Below are 16,134 nucleotides of genomic sequence, written 5' to 3'. Positions count from 1 at the left end.
AAATAGATTTACCGGTAAGTAAAATCCTATTTTCTCTAACGTCCTAGAGGATGCTGGGACTCCGTAAGGACCATGGGGATTATACCAAAGCTCCCAAACGGGCAGGAGAGTGCGGATGACTCTGCAGCACTGATTGAGCAAACAGGAGGTCCTCCTCAGCCAGGGTATCAAACTTATAGAACTTCGCAAAGGTGTTTGACCCCGACCAAGTAGCTGCTCGGCACAACTGTAATGCCGAGACCCCTCGGGCAGCCGCCCTAGAAGAGCCCACCTTCCTAGTGGAATGGGCCTTAACCGATTTAGGCAATGGCAATCCTGCCGTAGAATGCGCCTGCTGAATCATGTTACAGATCCAGCAAGCAATAGTCTGCTTTGAAGCAGGAGCGCCAACCTTGTTGGCCGCATACAGAACAAACAGAGCCTCAGTCTTCCTGATCCTAGCTGTTCTGGTCACATAAATCTTCAAAGCCCTGACCACATCCAGGGACTCGGAATCCTCCAAGTCCCGTGAAGCCACAGGCATGACAATAGGTTGGTTCATATGAAAAGATGAGACCACTTTTGGCAGAAATTGAGGACGAGTCCTCAACTCCGCCCTATCCACGTGAAAAACCAGGTATGGGCTTTTATGTGATAAGGCCGCCAATTCTGAAACACGCCTTGCCGAAGCTAATGCCAACAACATGACCACTTTCCAAGTGAGGTATTTCAACTCCACTGTTTTGAGTGGTTCAAACCAAGGGGACTTGAGGAAACGTAATACCACGTTAAGATCCCAAGGCGCCACCGGAGGTACAAAAGGAGGCTGAATATGCAGCACCCCCTTAACAAAAGTCTGTACTTCAGGAAGAGAGGCCAATTCTCTTTGAAAGAAAATGGATAAGGCCGAAATTTGGACCTTTATGGACCCTAGTTTAAGGCCCAAACTCACTCCTGTTTGAAGGAAGTGAAGTAGACGGCCCAAATGGAACTCCTCCGTAGGAGCAGCTCTGGCCTCACACCAAGAAACATATTTTCCCCATATACGGTGATAATGTTTCGATGTCACGTCCTTCCTAGCCTTGATCAGGGTAGGAATGACCTCTTCCGGAATCCCTTTTTCCGCTAGGATCCGGCGTTCAACCGCCATACCATTAAACGCAGCAGCGGTAAGTCTTGGAACAGACAGGGCCCCTGCTGCAGCAGGTCCTGCCTTAGAGGAAGAGGCCACGGTTCTTCTGTGAGCAACTCTTGCAGCTCCGGATACCAAGTCCTCCGTGGCCAATCTGGAATAATGAGGATTGTTCTGACCTTGCTTATTCTTATTATTCTCAACACCTTGGGTATGAGAGGTAGAGGAGGAAACACATAGACCGATCTGAACACCCAAGGTGTCACCAGAGCGTCTACTGCTACCGCCTGAGGGTCTCTTGACCTGGCGCAATACCGCTTCAGCTTTTTGTTGAGACGGGATGCCATCATGTCTATCTGAGGCAATCCCCACCGACCCGTGATTTGTGCGAAGACTTCCTGATGAAGTCCCCACTCTCCCGGATGCAGGTTATGCCTGCTGAGGAAGTCCGCCTCCCAGTTGTCCACCCCTGGGATGAACACTGCTGATAGTGCACTTACATGGCCTTCCGCCCAGCATAGAATCCTGGTCACTTCTGCCATGGCCACTCTGCTCCTTGTTACGCCTTGGCGGTTTACATGAGCCACTGCCGTGACATTGTCCGACTGAATCAGAACCGGTTTGTCCCGAAGCAATTTCTCCGCCTGACGTAGGGCGTTGTATATGGTCCTCAACTCCAGGACGTTGATGTGGAGACAAGTCTCTAGATTTGACCAGAGACCTTGGAAATTTCTTCCTAGCGTGACCGCTCCCCAGCCTCGGAGGCTTGCGTCCGTGGTCACCAGGACCCAGTCCTGAATGCCGAACCTGCAACCCTCTAGTAGGTGAGCACTGTGCAGCCACCACAGGAGAGATACCATGGTCCTCGGAGACAGTGTTATCCTTTGATGCATTTGTAAATGGGACCCGGACCATTTGTCCAATAGGTCCCATTGAAATGTCCTCGCATGGAACCTGCCGAAGGAGATGGCCTCGTATGAAGCCACCATCTTCCCCAGAACCCGTGTGCAATGATGCACTGAAATCTTTTTTGGCTTCAATAGGTTCCTGACCAGGGCTATGAGCTCCTGAACCTTTTCCATCGGAAGAAAAACCCTCTTCTGGTCTGTGTCTAGAATCAGGCCCAAAAAGGTCAGACGCGTTGCAGGGACTAGCTGGGACTTCGGTATATTGAGAATCCAGCCGTGCATTTGCAACGTCTTCATGGACAGAGACACGCTGTCCAGCAACTTCTCCCGAGATCTCGCATTTATGAGGAGATCGTCCAAGTATGGGATAATTGTGACACCCTGCTTGCGCAGGATCACCATCATTTCCGCCATTACCTTGGTGAAAATTCTCGGGGCCGTGGAAATCCCAAACGGCAACGTCTGAAATTGGTAGTGACAGTCCTGTACTGCAAATCTCAGGAACACCTGGTGAGGGGTGAAAATCGGAACATGAAGGTATGCATCCTTTATGTCCAGGGACACCATCCAATCACCCCCCCTCCAGGCTGGCGATGACCACCCTGAGTGATTCCATTTTGAACTTGAATCTCTTCAAGTACAGGTTCATGGATTTTAGATTTAAAATGGGTCTGACCGAACCGTCCGGTTTCGGGACCACAAACAGGGTTGAGTAATATCCCTCTCCTTGTTGGAGATGAGGAACTTTGACTATCACCTGTTGAATATACAATTTTTGAATTGCAGCTAACACTAGCTCCCTCTCTGAGGGGGAAGTCAGCAGAGACGATTTGAAAAACCGGCGAGGAGGCATGTCTTCGAATTCCAGTCTGTATCCCTGAGAAACAATCTCTAATGCCCAGGGATCCACCTGCGAGTGAACCCAGACGTGGCTGAAAAATCGAAGACGTGCCCCCACTTGATCTGCCTCCCTCCGGGAAGCCCCAGCGTCATGCGGTGGACTTTGCAGATGCAGGGGAGGACTTCTGCTCCTGGGGACTAGCTGCGTGCAGCTTTTTTCCCTTGCCTTTACCTCTGGCAAAAAAGGACGATCCCCATACCTTCTTGCTCTTATTGGAATGAAAGGACGGCATCTGATAATGGGGTACCTTCTTAGCATGCTGCGGGGGAACATAAGTTAAAAAATTCGATTAAACGGCCGTAGCAGTAGAGACAAGGTCCGAGAGGCCGTCTCCAAACAACTCCTCCCCCTTGTAAGGCAATGACTCCATATCCACTGTCGGGTCCACAAGAGTCGCCTAGCAGAAATAGACATAGGGGTATATTTACAAAGATTCGTGTTTTTGCCGATTTGAAGGGTGTTTGAACTCGAATGTTATCGGGTGCATTTTACTGCAACTTTTTGAATCAAGATACGATCATTTACTAAGCTGCCGACTTTTCCCAATTCGGATTTTCCGATGTCGATGTGATTCGTAATGTTATTCAGTGTTTTACGGGAGTGATGAGTAAAACACTGCCTGACAAAACACAAGGAATCCCGGCCGGATCTGTGAGATCCGTGCAGGGCTTCATTGTGTACCTTAAAAAGGTGTTTAAAGTCGTTAAAAATCAGAAAAAAATTGTGTGGGGTCCCCCCTCCTAAGCATAACCAGCCTCGGGCTCTTTGAGCCGGTCCTGGTTGCCAAAATACGGGAATAAAAATGACAGGGGATCCCCCGTATTTTAACAACCAGCACCGGGCTCTGCGCCTGGTCCTGGTGCAAAAAATACGGGGGACAAAAAGAGTAGGGGTCCCCCGTATTTTTTGAACCAGCACCGGGCTGCACTAGCTGGACAGATAATGCCACAGCCGGGGGTCACTTTTATACAGCGCCCTGCGGCCATGGCATTAAATACCCAACTAGTCACCCCTGGCCGGGGCACCCTGGAGGAGTGGGGACCCCTTCAATCAAGGGGTCACCCCCAGCCCCCCAAGTGCCAGGGGTGAAGCCCGAGGCTGTCCCCCCCATCAAAGGGCTGCGGATGGGGGGCTGATAGCCTTGTTGAAAATGTATGAATATTGTTTTTTGCAGAAGAAATGCAAGTCCCATCAAGCCTCCCCCGCAAGCCGGTACTTGGAGAACCACAAGTACCAGCATGCGGGGGGAAATGGGCCTGCTGGTACCTGTAGTTCTACTGCAAAAAAAATACCCAAAGAAAAACAGGACACAGACACCGTGAAAGTATAACTTTATTACATACATTCCGACACACATACTTACCTATGTTGACACGCTGACTCTGGGCTCATCTCCAATGTCGACGTCCGGGGTACCTGAAAATAAAATTATACTCACCTGATCCAGTGTCCGGTTCTTTTATGATAATCCACGTACTTGGCAAAAGAAAAAAACGCATACCCGACCCAGACGGACTGAAAGGGGTCCCATGTTTACACATGGGACCCCTTTCCCCGAATGCAGAGACCCCCCGTGACTCCTGTCACAGAAAGGTCCCTTCAGCCAATCAGGAAGCGCCACTTCGTGGCACTCTCCTGATTGGCTTTGCGCATCGGAGCTGGCAGACAGCGCATCGCACAGCTCCCTCCATTAGTTTCAATGGTGGGAACTTTGCGGTCAGCGGTGAGGTCACCCGCGGTCAGCGGCTGACCGCGGGTAACCCCACCGCTGACCGCAAAGTTCCCACCATTGAAACTAATGGAGGGAGCTGTGCGACGCCGTCTGACAGCTCCGACGCGCATACAGCCAATCAGGAGAGTGCCACGAAGTGGCGCTTCCTGATTGGCTGAAGGGACCTTTCTGTGACAGGAGTCACGGGGGTCTCTGCATTCGGGGAAAGGGGTCCCATGTGTAAACATGGGACCCCTTTCAGTCTGTCTGGGTCGGGTATGCAGGTTTTTTTTTGCCAAGTACGTGGATTATCATAAAAGAAACGGACACTGGATCAGGTGAGTATAATTTTATTTTCAGGTACCCACGGACGTCGACATTGGAGACGAGCCCAGAGTCGGCGTGTCAACATAGGTAAGTATGTGTGTCAGAATGTATGTAATAAAGTTATACTTTCACGGTGTCTGTGTCCTGTTTTTCTTTGTTTTGTTTTTTTGCAGTAGAACTACAGGTACCAGCGGGCCCGTTTCCCCCCCGCATGCTGGTACTTGTGGTTCTCCAAGTACCGGCTTGCAGGGGAGGCTTGCTGGGACTTGCCGTTCTTCTGCAAAAAACAATATTCTTACATTTTCAGCAAGGCTATCAGCCCCCCATCCGCAGCCCTTGGATGGGGGGGACAGCCTCGGGCTTCACCCCTGGCCCTTGGGTGGCTGGGGGGGACCCCTTGATTGAAGGGGTCCCCACTCCTCCAGGGTACCCCGGCCAGGGGTGACTAGTTGGGTATTTAATGCCACCGCTGCAGGGCGCTGTATAAAAGTAACCCCCGGCTGTGGCATTATCTGTCCAGCTAGTGGAGCCCGGTGCTGGTACAAAAAATACGGGGGACCCCTACTCTTTTTGTCCCCCGTATTTTTTGCACCAGGACCAGGCGCAGAGCCCGGTGCTGGTTGTTAAAATACGGGGGATCCCCTGTCATTTTTATTCCCGTATTTTGGCAACCAGGACCGGCTCAAAGAGCCCGAGGCTGGTTATGCTTAGGAGGGGGGACCACACACAATTTTTTTTTTTCAGTTTTTACACTAAACAGACCCTTTCCCATAGATAACCATGCACAGATCTCACTGATCCGTGCATGGTTATCCAAACTCGACTGAAAAAAGCAGGTCTATTTTTTTGCTGCTTTTTTTAACGAATGGAAAAAAAACAGACCCGCACTTGAGCACTCAGAGACTAACACCCAAATACGAATGAATAGTGAATGCCCGTATTGTATGAAATAACAGCCGCGTTTGACCGATGGTCTATTCATTGGTATTTCGGAACTTTGCAAATCAGACCATTACGAATAGTCCAAACACTGCCAAAATTGGTGCTTAGTGAATTCCCGGATTGGGACTTAGAAAAAAAAAACAAATCGGACAAACTCGAATTCTTAGTAAATATTGGCCATAGTGTTTATTCTGGAGCTTAGTAAACAAATGTCTCTTTGAGCATCTCTCATATACAAGGCAACATCTCTGATATGCTCTATGGTCATTAAAATGGCATCCCTATCTAAGGTGTCAAGCTCCATAGATAAGGAATCTGCCCATGCCACGACAGCACTACAAACCCAGGCCGACGCCATAGCCGGTCTAACAATAGTACCTGAATGTGTGTAAATGTGCTTCATGGTAATTTCCTGCTTGCGATCAGCAGGATCCTTGAGGGAAGCTGTATCCTGAGAAGGTAGTGCCACCTTCTTGGATAAACGTGTCAGCGCCTTGTCTACTTTAGGCGAAGATTCCCATCGTATCCTATTCTTTTGTGGAAAGGGATACGCCATAAGAATCCTTTTGGGAACTTGTAGTCTCCTATCTGGAGATTCCCAAGCCTTTTCGCACAATTCGCTTAGCTCAAATGAGGACTGAAAAGTGACCTCAGGCTTTTTTCCTTTATACATGTGTACCCTCATGTCAGGGACAGGGTGTTCCTCAGTGATATGCAAAACCTCTTTAATAGCAATAATCATGTAACGAATACCCTTTGCCACCTTTGGCTATAATTTTGCATCTTCATAGTCGACACTAGAGTCAGTATCTGTGTCGGTATCTGTGTCATCGACCTGGGATATGGTGCGCTTTTGAGACCCCGAAGGTCCTGGCGCCACAGGGACAGGCATGGTCTGGCTACCTGACTGATCCCTAGCTTCAGCCTTGTCTAACCTTTTATGCAGTGAATTTACATTTGCATTTAAGACATTCAGCATATCCACCAGTCCGGTGTCGGCGTTGCCGACGGTGACCTTACATTCAAGCACTCCCCCTCCACATTAAGCGAGCCTTCCTCATCAAACATGTCGACACACGCGAACCGACACACTTCACCCACACAGGGAAACTCTTTTTATGAAGACAGTATCCCCTTTAAGGCCCTTTGGAGAGACAGAGAGAGTATGCCAGCACACACCCCAGCACTATACCCCTGGAAAGAAACACAGAATGCTTTTCCCCAGTAGCGCTGTGTAGTAATAAAATTCCAATTATGTGCCCCCCCCCCCCTCTCCTTCAAAACCCCCTTTCACCATGTGTAAAGCAGGGGAGAGTCCGGGGAGCTTCCTCTCAGCGGTGCTGTGGAGAGAAAATGGCGCTGGTGAGTGCTGAGGGAGAAGCCCCGCCCCCTCGGCGGCGGGCTTCTGTCCTGCTCAAAGTTATTAAAAAATGGCGGGGGCTCTTTTATATACATGTACAGTGCCCACCTGTACATGTATATAGTCTTTTGCCATCAGAGAGGTGTTTATATTGCTGCCCAGGGCGACCGCCCTGCACCCTTACAGTGACCGGAGTGTGTGAGGTGTGTGGAGCAATGACGCACAGCTGCAATGCTGTGCGTTACCTCAGTGAAGCTCTGAAGGCTTCTGCCGCCTGAGACGTCTTCTGACTTCTTTTCTTCTAGCTCTGTGAGGAGAACGGCGGCGCGGCTCTGGGAGTGAACGCCCAGGACGAACCTGTGTTCACCCCCTCTGGAGCTAATGGTGTCCAGTAGCCGAGGAAGCAGAGCCTATCATTTAAGTAGGTCTGCCCCTCTCTCCTCAGTCCCTCGATGCAGGGAGCCTGTTGCCAGCAGTGCTCCCTGTAAAAAATAGAGAAAAAATCCAAACAAAAATGCTTTCTAGGCAGAGAACTCAGGGGAGCTCCCTGCAGTGCACCCATTTCCTCCAAACTGAGGTCTGGAGGAGGGGCATAGAGAGAGGAGCCAGTGCACACCCAGAATCCAAAGCTTTCTTAAAGTGCCCTATCTCCTGCGGAGCCCGTCTATTCCCCCATGGTCCTTACGGAGTCCCAGCATCCTCTAGGACGTTAGAGAAACTATATTACCAGCTGGGTGATGTCCAAACAGGAAAGGCTGTCAATATTCATATAGCCTGTCCCGGCATTGATGGATAATAACCATAGGATGGTAACAAGTGGAGTACAATACGGGATACTCCTAGCACCGGCCCTGGTTATATATAACCCCATTGCAATGAATAATATTGTTCTGCCCACTTTTTAGCCTATTTTTTATGACATGTAAACTTCCAGGTATACAATACACAGTAACTTTCCATTTGCAGGTTATTCCAAAATTCCTATTTGATTTTTTTAGGGGGGAAAAACAAATCTTGATATTTAATTTAATTTGCATTTAATTACAAGTTATATTAAAAATGTGGCCTTTGCATTTGTTAATAATGCAGTATTGTTAAGAGGTATTATCTCTCGTGTAGACGACTCGCCATTATTATATTATGTACAAATAGGTTAATGTAACTTTAGCATTTAATATTAACAAAATAATAATAATAATAATAATAATAATAATAATGTTTAGTGCTTTTCTCCAAGAGGACTCAAAGAGCTTTACATTTGCAGAAAAAAACACAATGTTACATTGGTGGTTATAGGGGGTAAATACAAAAATATTTGAAATGCAAAGTACATACAGGGTAATCAGTTATGTGGACAGGTTCATCCACCACATGAAGGTACCAGGTGAGGCAGCCATCTTGTATGTCTAGGTGTCAATGGGTGAGATAAGCAATGAACTTACAGTAAATATGATTACACTTTGGGGACATACAAAGTACAAAACACAAAATATGACCTATAAGATTATCACAGCATTATCAGTGCCATGGATTGTTTATCTTACCCACAAAAGTACCAGGCCAGGTAGCCGTGAAGACACTTTTCTATTCTTATTCTACTCAAGGGGAAGACAACGTGTGGCATTCCAACTACTTTGGAACTATACATCCCAGCCTGTCCTGCAACAGTTTTGCTGTTAGGGTATACTAAAACTGTGGCAGAGCATGATGGGATGTATAGTTCCACAGCAGCTGGAGTGCTACGCATTGCCAACCCCTGCTCTTTGAGTGTAAATACTGTATATGCACTTGTTAATCATGATGGAAATGTGTGAGTTAACATAAACACTGAAACATCTATTTTTTTTTCCGTGCACCATTTACTTATGTATATTCTGATGTGTATTGTAATCAGCGCCGTAACTACCTGTGTGCCAGGTGTGCCTGGCACACAGCGCAGTTACCCTGAGGGCACATGGGCAGCAGTTTGTAATGAGTCAAATTGACTCATTACAAGCTGCCTGTTCAATGTCGTGCGCCGCACTGGAGGAGAGAAGCAGCGCCGGAGGCCGAGAAGGAGGAGGAGGGAGGGGGACTGGAGACACAGCAGCGCTATGTCATTGGTAGTAGCGCCGCTGCAGCAGTCCCCTCTCCTTCCATATTGGCTGCCCGGCTCTGCTGTGAATGCTGGGATGCGCTTTCCTCATCCCAGCATTCACAGCGGCGGGCAACCAATACGGAAGGAGAGGGGGCTGCTGCAGTGGTGCCTCCACCAATTACATAGTGCTGCTGCGGCTCCAGTCCCCCTCCCTCATCCTGCTTCTCCCCTGCCCGGAATCTGCCAGCACGAGGAGCCTGACTGCCAGCGGGGAGAGATGGTAAGTATCTCTCTCTCTCTCACTTTCTCTCCCCCTCTCTCTTCTGTCTGCCACAATGTGTAAAAAGGGGGACTGGCTGCTGTAATGTGTAAAAAAGGGGATGCTGTCTGCCGAAATGTGTAAAAAGGGGTACGCTGTCTGCCGTAATGTGTAAAAAGGGGGACTGTCTGCCGTAATGTGTAAAAAGGAAAAGGGGACGCTGCCTGCTGTAATGTGTAAAACGGGAGACTGCCTGCCGTAATGTGTAAAAAGAGGGACGCTGTCTGCCGTAATGTGTAAAAAGGGGCTCTACCTTGTGTAGTGGCGCTACTGTGCAGTGTAATTTGAATAATGGAGACTACTGTGCACTGTAGTATGAATTGGTATTATTTTGTGGCCACACCCCTTCCCCATTAATCCACGCCCCTATATATTTTCCGCACGCCTGCGGCGCTCACTGCCCCTATCTTGCATTGGGGGGCGCCAATGCCGTTTCTTGCACACAGCGCTAAAATGCCTAGTTACGGCACTGATTGTAATTGTAAATGTTGTAATAATGGCTTGTATCCAATACCATTACTGCATCCACCTCTTAATCAGGCCCAAAGTGTCTAGTAGAGCAAATCATTAGAGGGAATAATTTGCAATTTTGCTTACATTTACTGGACATCCTAAGGCTAATATGCAGATTGCAGAACCTTGCAGAGGAACATAGAGATACAACTGTATTTAATTTCTATAAAGTTGTAGTCCCCTTGGCCACCTGTTGGGTAACTGATCAACCCAAGAAACCGGAGGCCTTGGCTAGCTAAGTTAAATGGGCAGTAAACAAATATATTCATGTTTATTTAATTTGTTCTTTCTTATGTACAGCTGGATGGTTTATGTAAGTCATTCTTTTATTAAATATATGGAGTGGTGGGGTTTGCATGTCATGAACATGCTAAGATTAAAATTGCTCACATTTCATTTTTAAGCACTAGGAGACGGTAACCATAGTACTAGCCACAAATGTTTATTTAGCACTCAGTGTACACATAGAATGCAAGATTCACAAATATTCCACAGATAAACCGAGGTGTCAGTGACCTTATATGGTACAGTTAGTAAGAAACTCTCATGCCATATATGTAGTAAGTACAAAAATGCAATTCCTGTTTGGGTTGCCATATTTTATATATATATATGCTATTATTTTTTAGAAGTGCTATATAATTGATATGTAGAATCTGATTGGTTGCTATGGGAAACATATCCAGTTCTGGAAACCTGCACTTTAGTAAATATACCCCTAACAGTGGCTCCCCAGTCAGAGCCGTCATAACAGAATTGTAGGTCCCTGGGCAAAGCAATGCACTGGGGCCCCTACGCATCCTCTAACAGTACGGGTGGGAGGTAGTTTTGATGTCCTGTGGGCAGTAGGAGGTCCTCTATCTTCCGCTCAGCATGTAGGACCTGGAGCTGTCATTTATGCTAATTATTCATTTACTGCACAGACTGTGAGAGATGGGGCGGGAGGGAGGACACTAAACTATAGAAGGGGAATTGGGAATGAAGGGGCCCCGATACATGGCTTCCAGAGTGGTAGTGTATGTTTAATATGCAGGAGAGGGGTGGACAGAGGAGTGGGCTTAAAATTCATCATTTTCTGGTCAGAGGGAAACTTGCTTGACTGAAGATGTCTCCAGTTCCTGGATATAGATTTATTAGCTTTCAATGGGATAAAACACTAGAGAGTCACACCATTCAGGATGTACTGGGGACTTAGAGATCAGAGTTCAGGAGCCAGAGTAATCCACTGATGAACATATAAAAATGCATACCAGGTGTGTGGATTTGGTGCAGGGGGTGGCCTATGGAAGGCTGATATCTCTGGTTCTTGGCATAATAGAGACAAGCTTCCAGTGTCATCTGAAAGGGGAGAGTCCCAGATTTTGGAGTATGTCACCAGAAAAACTCTAAGTCAGACAGAATCCGAGATATCTGGCTGGCAAGAGCAACTAACAGGCTCAGATGGGGACCACTGCTTTGAAGTCAGATATCTTTGGTTCCCCAGGGCCGATTTTCAAAAATCTGGAACCCCTGGAAAAAGGGGACCATCAGCTATCAGTTTAAGGCCCTTAGTCTCCTGTGTCCCTTGGTCAAGTGCCCGTTGAGCCCATATGAAAAGACAGCCCTGTGCCCAGTAGTGATAACCGAAGTTCCTAGTTTTCCAAGTGCACCTCCTTTTGCCTCTAATCTAGTGATTCTTCTGCCTTCTAAGCAATTGACAGAAGAAACAAGGAGTCAAAGAGGAAAATAAATATTCTGTCTAGTCTTAAGGGGTTGATGTACTGTATCAAGCAGTTAAAGAATGGAGAAGTTGCTCATAGCAACCAATTGGCTTGTGCCTTTTTTAATAGAATATAATTATTGCTACATCAAAGCTGATTAGTTGTTACAGACAATTTCTACACTGGCCCCTGTGTTCAAAAATGCTCCCCATTGCCATCTCATCCACTCCCCAAAAATGCTGCAGCATGTCAATCATGCTGTGGCCTAGGGGCACTCTGACCGTTGTCGCATCCACAAATCTGCAGATCAAAAACCATTGGAGAAGTACAGTATGTAATGTATGGGTTTACGTACATTTCTGTATTAGCTACTGTGTGTATATGTTGTTGTTCATTTAGCCACCTAATAAGTAATTTGTTTTCTCCACAAACTGCTCAGAAATTGTCATATTTTTATGATTGAATTAGATCAAGAACATCTATTTACAACTTACCTAAAATTATTATTTTCCCCTCCAAACATCGGTGACTGAAATATCTGAACACCGATCATCAGAACATTTGGGTGGTCCTGCAGTGCAGTCCAATTAGCAGGGATCGGCAGCAAAGTCAGATTAACAATGGGGTGGATTGAGTTACTGCTCCAGGCCTCCACATAAATATAGGCCCATCATTATGAACGCATAATGATGACAGGCCACCAGATGGCCACACAGTCGGTAATAAATCATATGTATTAAATTTCTATTTTCCTCAGAAAATTAAGTATTTTTTAGATTTTTACATATTTAGGTAGACAATGGGGATAATAGTGTAGGGATGTACACACCCCCATGGTATAGACCACACCCACACATTACTGGTCACACCTCCTGTGCTTCTTAAAGTAGGACCTTTAACATTTTCAGCCCTAGGACCATGTGACCCCTAATCCAGTCAGGCGGTCCCTCTGTGATTGGCGGCTGCTAGAAGATTATCTTCTTGCAGCCACACACTCTGCGCTTCTGACTGGGCAACCATTTCAGATACCACACAGATTTTGCAACCATGTCAGGGAAGTAGTTAAGCAAAAAAAAATATATATATATAAATTGTGTATTTTGTAAGGGGTGTTGTGATGTGTCAGATGCAAGACTCATAAAAATACATAATACAAAGGATGCACATGTACAAAAACTGCTTGTTCAAAATATAATAGTGAGTTTTTATCCACTTAACTGACTAATTATTTTCCAAAAAAACTGCTCAGATAATGTCATTTTTTAGTGAATTAGGTGTAGAATGTGTAATAGACCTTATGCAAAATGATTTTAGTTTAAAAGAAAAAAAATATTTTTTAATATTTGAAAAAAATAATCACAAGGTTAATGGTAATGCAGAAGGTACAGAATGTAGAGAACAACCAGTTGCAATCTGGAGTGTACAGGATAATGCTGGGTGTTGTGGTGCTCAAGGTGCACTGTCACTGCATGCAGCTATATTTGCAATGATGGCAACAGGATCTATATGGAGTATAAAGCGGTGGGTGCATAGTATTGTCTGGGGTCACTGTGAGGCCTCCATTGATAGAGAACTCAAGGGCACCTCAAATATTATGGATGGTGTAGGACGAAAGATGCAGCAGGGAGTCACGCATGCACAGTAGCACAGGTAGGAAGTCAAGCCTCTTGCATCTGCCACTCTGGGTCCTACTGCTCGGCAGAGCACTCCTCCCTAATAAATATGGCTCTGGGAAGTCAAGTGATCAAAGTGTATTAAATGCAATCTGACACAAAGTTTCAAACATACTATATAATAAGTGAACAGACTCATACACATGTGCTTCCTGGAAAATGTTTGGTTTGTGTTAATTTCAAAGTTGCATGCAGCTTTTGTGTGCAGAACAGTTCACAGTATAATAGAGTTTAATACTAGTGGGTCTATTCATGAGGCAGTTAAAGGGTGGAGAAGTTGGCCAGTGGAGAAGCTGCTCATGGCAACCGATAATATTTAAATGTTTACTTAACAGATTGCAATGGTAAAGTATTAATAAATATCATTAAAAATCCAGAAGTATTAAAAAAAAATTTTTCTAATGTAAATATATGACATAAGAACAGAAACTAACAAAACACTTTTTGTAGACTTGATAATGGCTGAGGAGTTCAGTCTTTCTCTAGAACAGTCTGTAGCCTATGAATATATAGCTTGTGGGGGTATTACAACAGGTATCAGTATTCATAATACAATTTAGTAATAAAACAATGTCACAATCATCTCCTAAACAACATGGGCCCTCATCATACTTGCCTACTATGTAGGTCTCCTCTCCAGGAGAAACCCAGTGGAGATGTTGCTAATCTGCGGACTGCCACGTCATTAGGCCCTGCCCCCACTGCAGGTAAAATGCCACGATTTGCGGGTCTGCTATCAGAGGGTTGGGTTTAATGACATGATTTGCATAATTAAGCATCACCCCTCCACCCAACACCGCAATCACAGTGATTTTTTCCATCTCCTGCCCACTGCATAGGAAGCGGGTGGTCACCTACTCTTATGGGAGTACGCAACCTGGAGGGTAGGCATGTATGTCCCTCTTCAGATGTGGACAGAGGTGCTATAGGTGCTACTTACATAGAAGCAGCAGCGATAGCACTAATATGGTAAGGCAGCAGGATGTGGGTAGGTTTCCAGGTAACTGGAAACCCATCTACATTTGAATTCTCTTTTACAAGTGAGAATAAAGCCTGTTCAATTTTCAAAGTACAAGGTTTTCTCTACTTTTTTAATGGGTAGGTTTTATCTCCCTTGTTTTCAACTCCCCTGTGTACATAACCTAAGATCTATTATGTCTATAAAAATGGCATAGAGAGAGGAACAGGGTACCTTGAGTTTAAATCTTAAATATCAAGAAAATCCACTATGTCTATATTTACATATTTCTGAAAACAAAAGTTAGTTTGAAGTTTTCTAAAATGTATGCGAAACTTGATAGAAATTTAAATATGATTTTATTTTATTTGTCTACAACAATGGTTCCCTAACCTTTTATAATTATGTCACCGTAGAGTATCTGAATTTTTTTTATGGCACGACTAGGCCAAAAGTTTCTTATTGAGAAATTCAGGAAAATGTAATTGTGTTTATAGGTCATCCTTAGGTTCAGTTATGTGGTGAGGGACAAGATTTGCTTCTGTTTGTGTACATATTTTAGTACTGAAAGCCACCAGCACTGGTTTTGTCTATTTCATTGACCATAAAAAATTTGAATTTTTCACGGACCACCAACCAAGGGAACCCCTGCAAGTTCCCTAAGGCACCCCAGGGTGCCATGACAACAGCTTGGGAAACAATGGTCTACTATGATGTGTCTAATGGTGCCATATGTAAAAAAGTCAGGAAAGTAGGAAAAAATCGCTACATGTACTGTACATGCAGGATGCTCCTATCATTAGAACAACAACATTACCATTAACATGAAGATCACATTTATATTACTTAGTGGTGAATTTTACCTATGGGCTGCAGGACTGTAGTCTCCCCAGATAAAATCTGCCACCCAGCTCAGTGTCAGTGAAGCCAGGTGCAGTCATTGACTGCACTGGCTTCACTGTGACTGGCAGTGAGTTCCTATTGGAAGTCATACTTGTCAGTCACAGACACAAAAGACAGTACCATTGAGAGGTGTTTCCTTCCTCTCAGACTGCCAGACCAAGCTGCAATTAGCAGAGAGATGGCTTCCTGTAGGAAGCTCCACCCTGCCTTGTCAGCCCTAGCAACTGATGCAGTCCATTGAAACTGGCGGATTGCGCATGTGCTGTCCGGCCGTTGCTGGTGCACATGTATTGGTCCTGGCACCTGCCGTATCTATTGCACAGGTGGGCTGCCTGTTTTCTCTCCTCTTCTTCCTCTCCCGGCAGACACGGGTAGCGGCAGGTAGTAGCCGCCACTGTTAATAAGGATTTAACATCTTAAATATACTGAACAAGTAATTAGCTACCACTGAATTATCCCTTGGATGCAACCGCTCAGTAGCACTTATTGAGTAGGTATGAATTCCATACTTAAAGTGACACAAACACCACATATACTAACACTGCATTCTATTCTTTCATACATGTTATTTGATACAAACCCCAATGATAGACAATGTTGCTCAGTGAAGCCCATTGGGAATTCAAGTGACAATAAAGGCATCAATATACTGATAGCTAGTGCATACAGTACAATTATATTCCTATTCAACTCACCCCACCCAGTAATGTTTCTTAATTTTGAATACACTA

This window comes from Pseudophryne corroboree, chromosome 6, assembly GCF_028390025.1.
Source record: "Pseudophryne corroboree isolate aPseCor3 chromosome 6, aPseCor3.hap2, whole genome shotgun sequence".
NCBI lineage: Eukaryota > Metazoa > Chordata > Amphibia > Anura > Myobatrachidae > Pseudophryne > Pseudophryne corroboree.
This window is presented reverse-complemented; position numbering follows the sequence as displayed.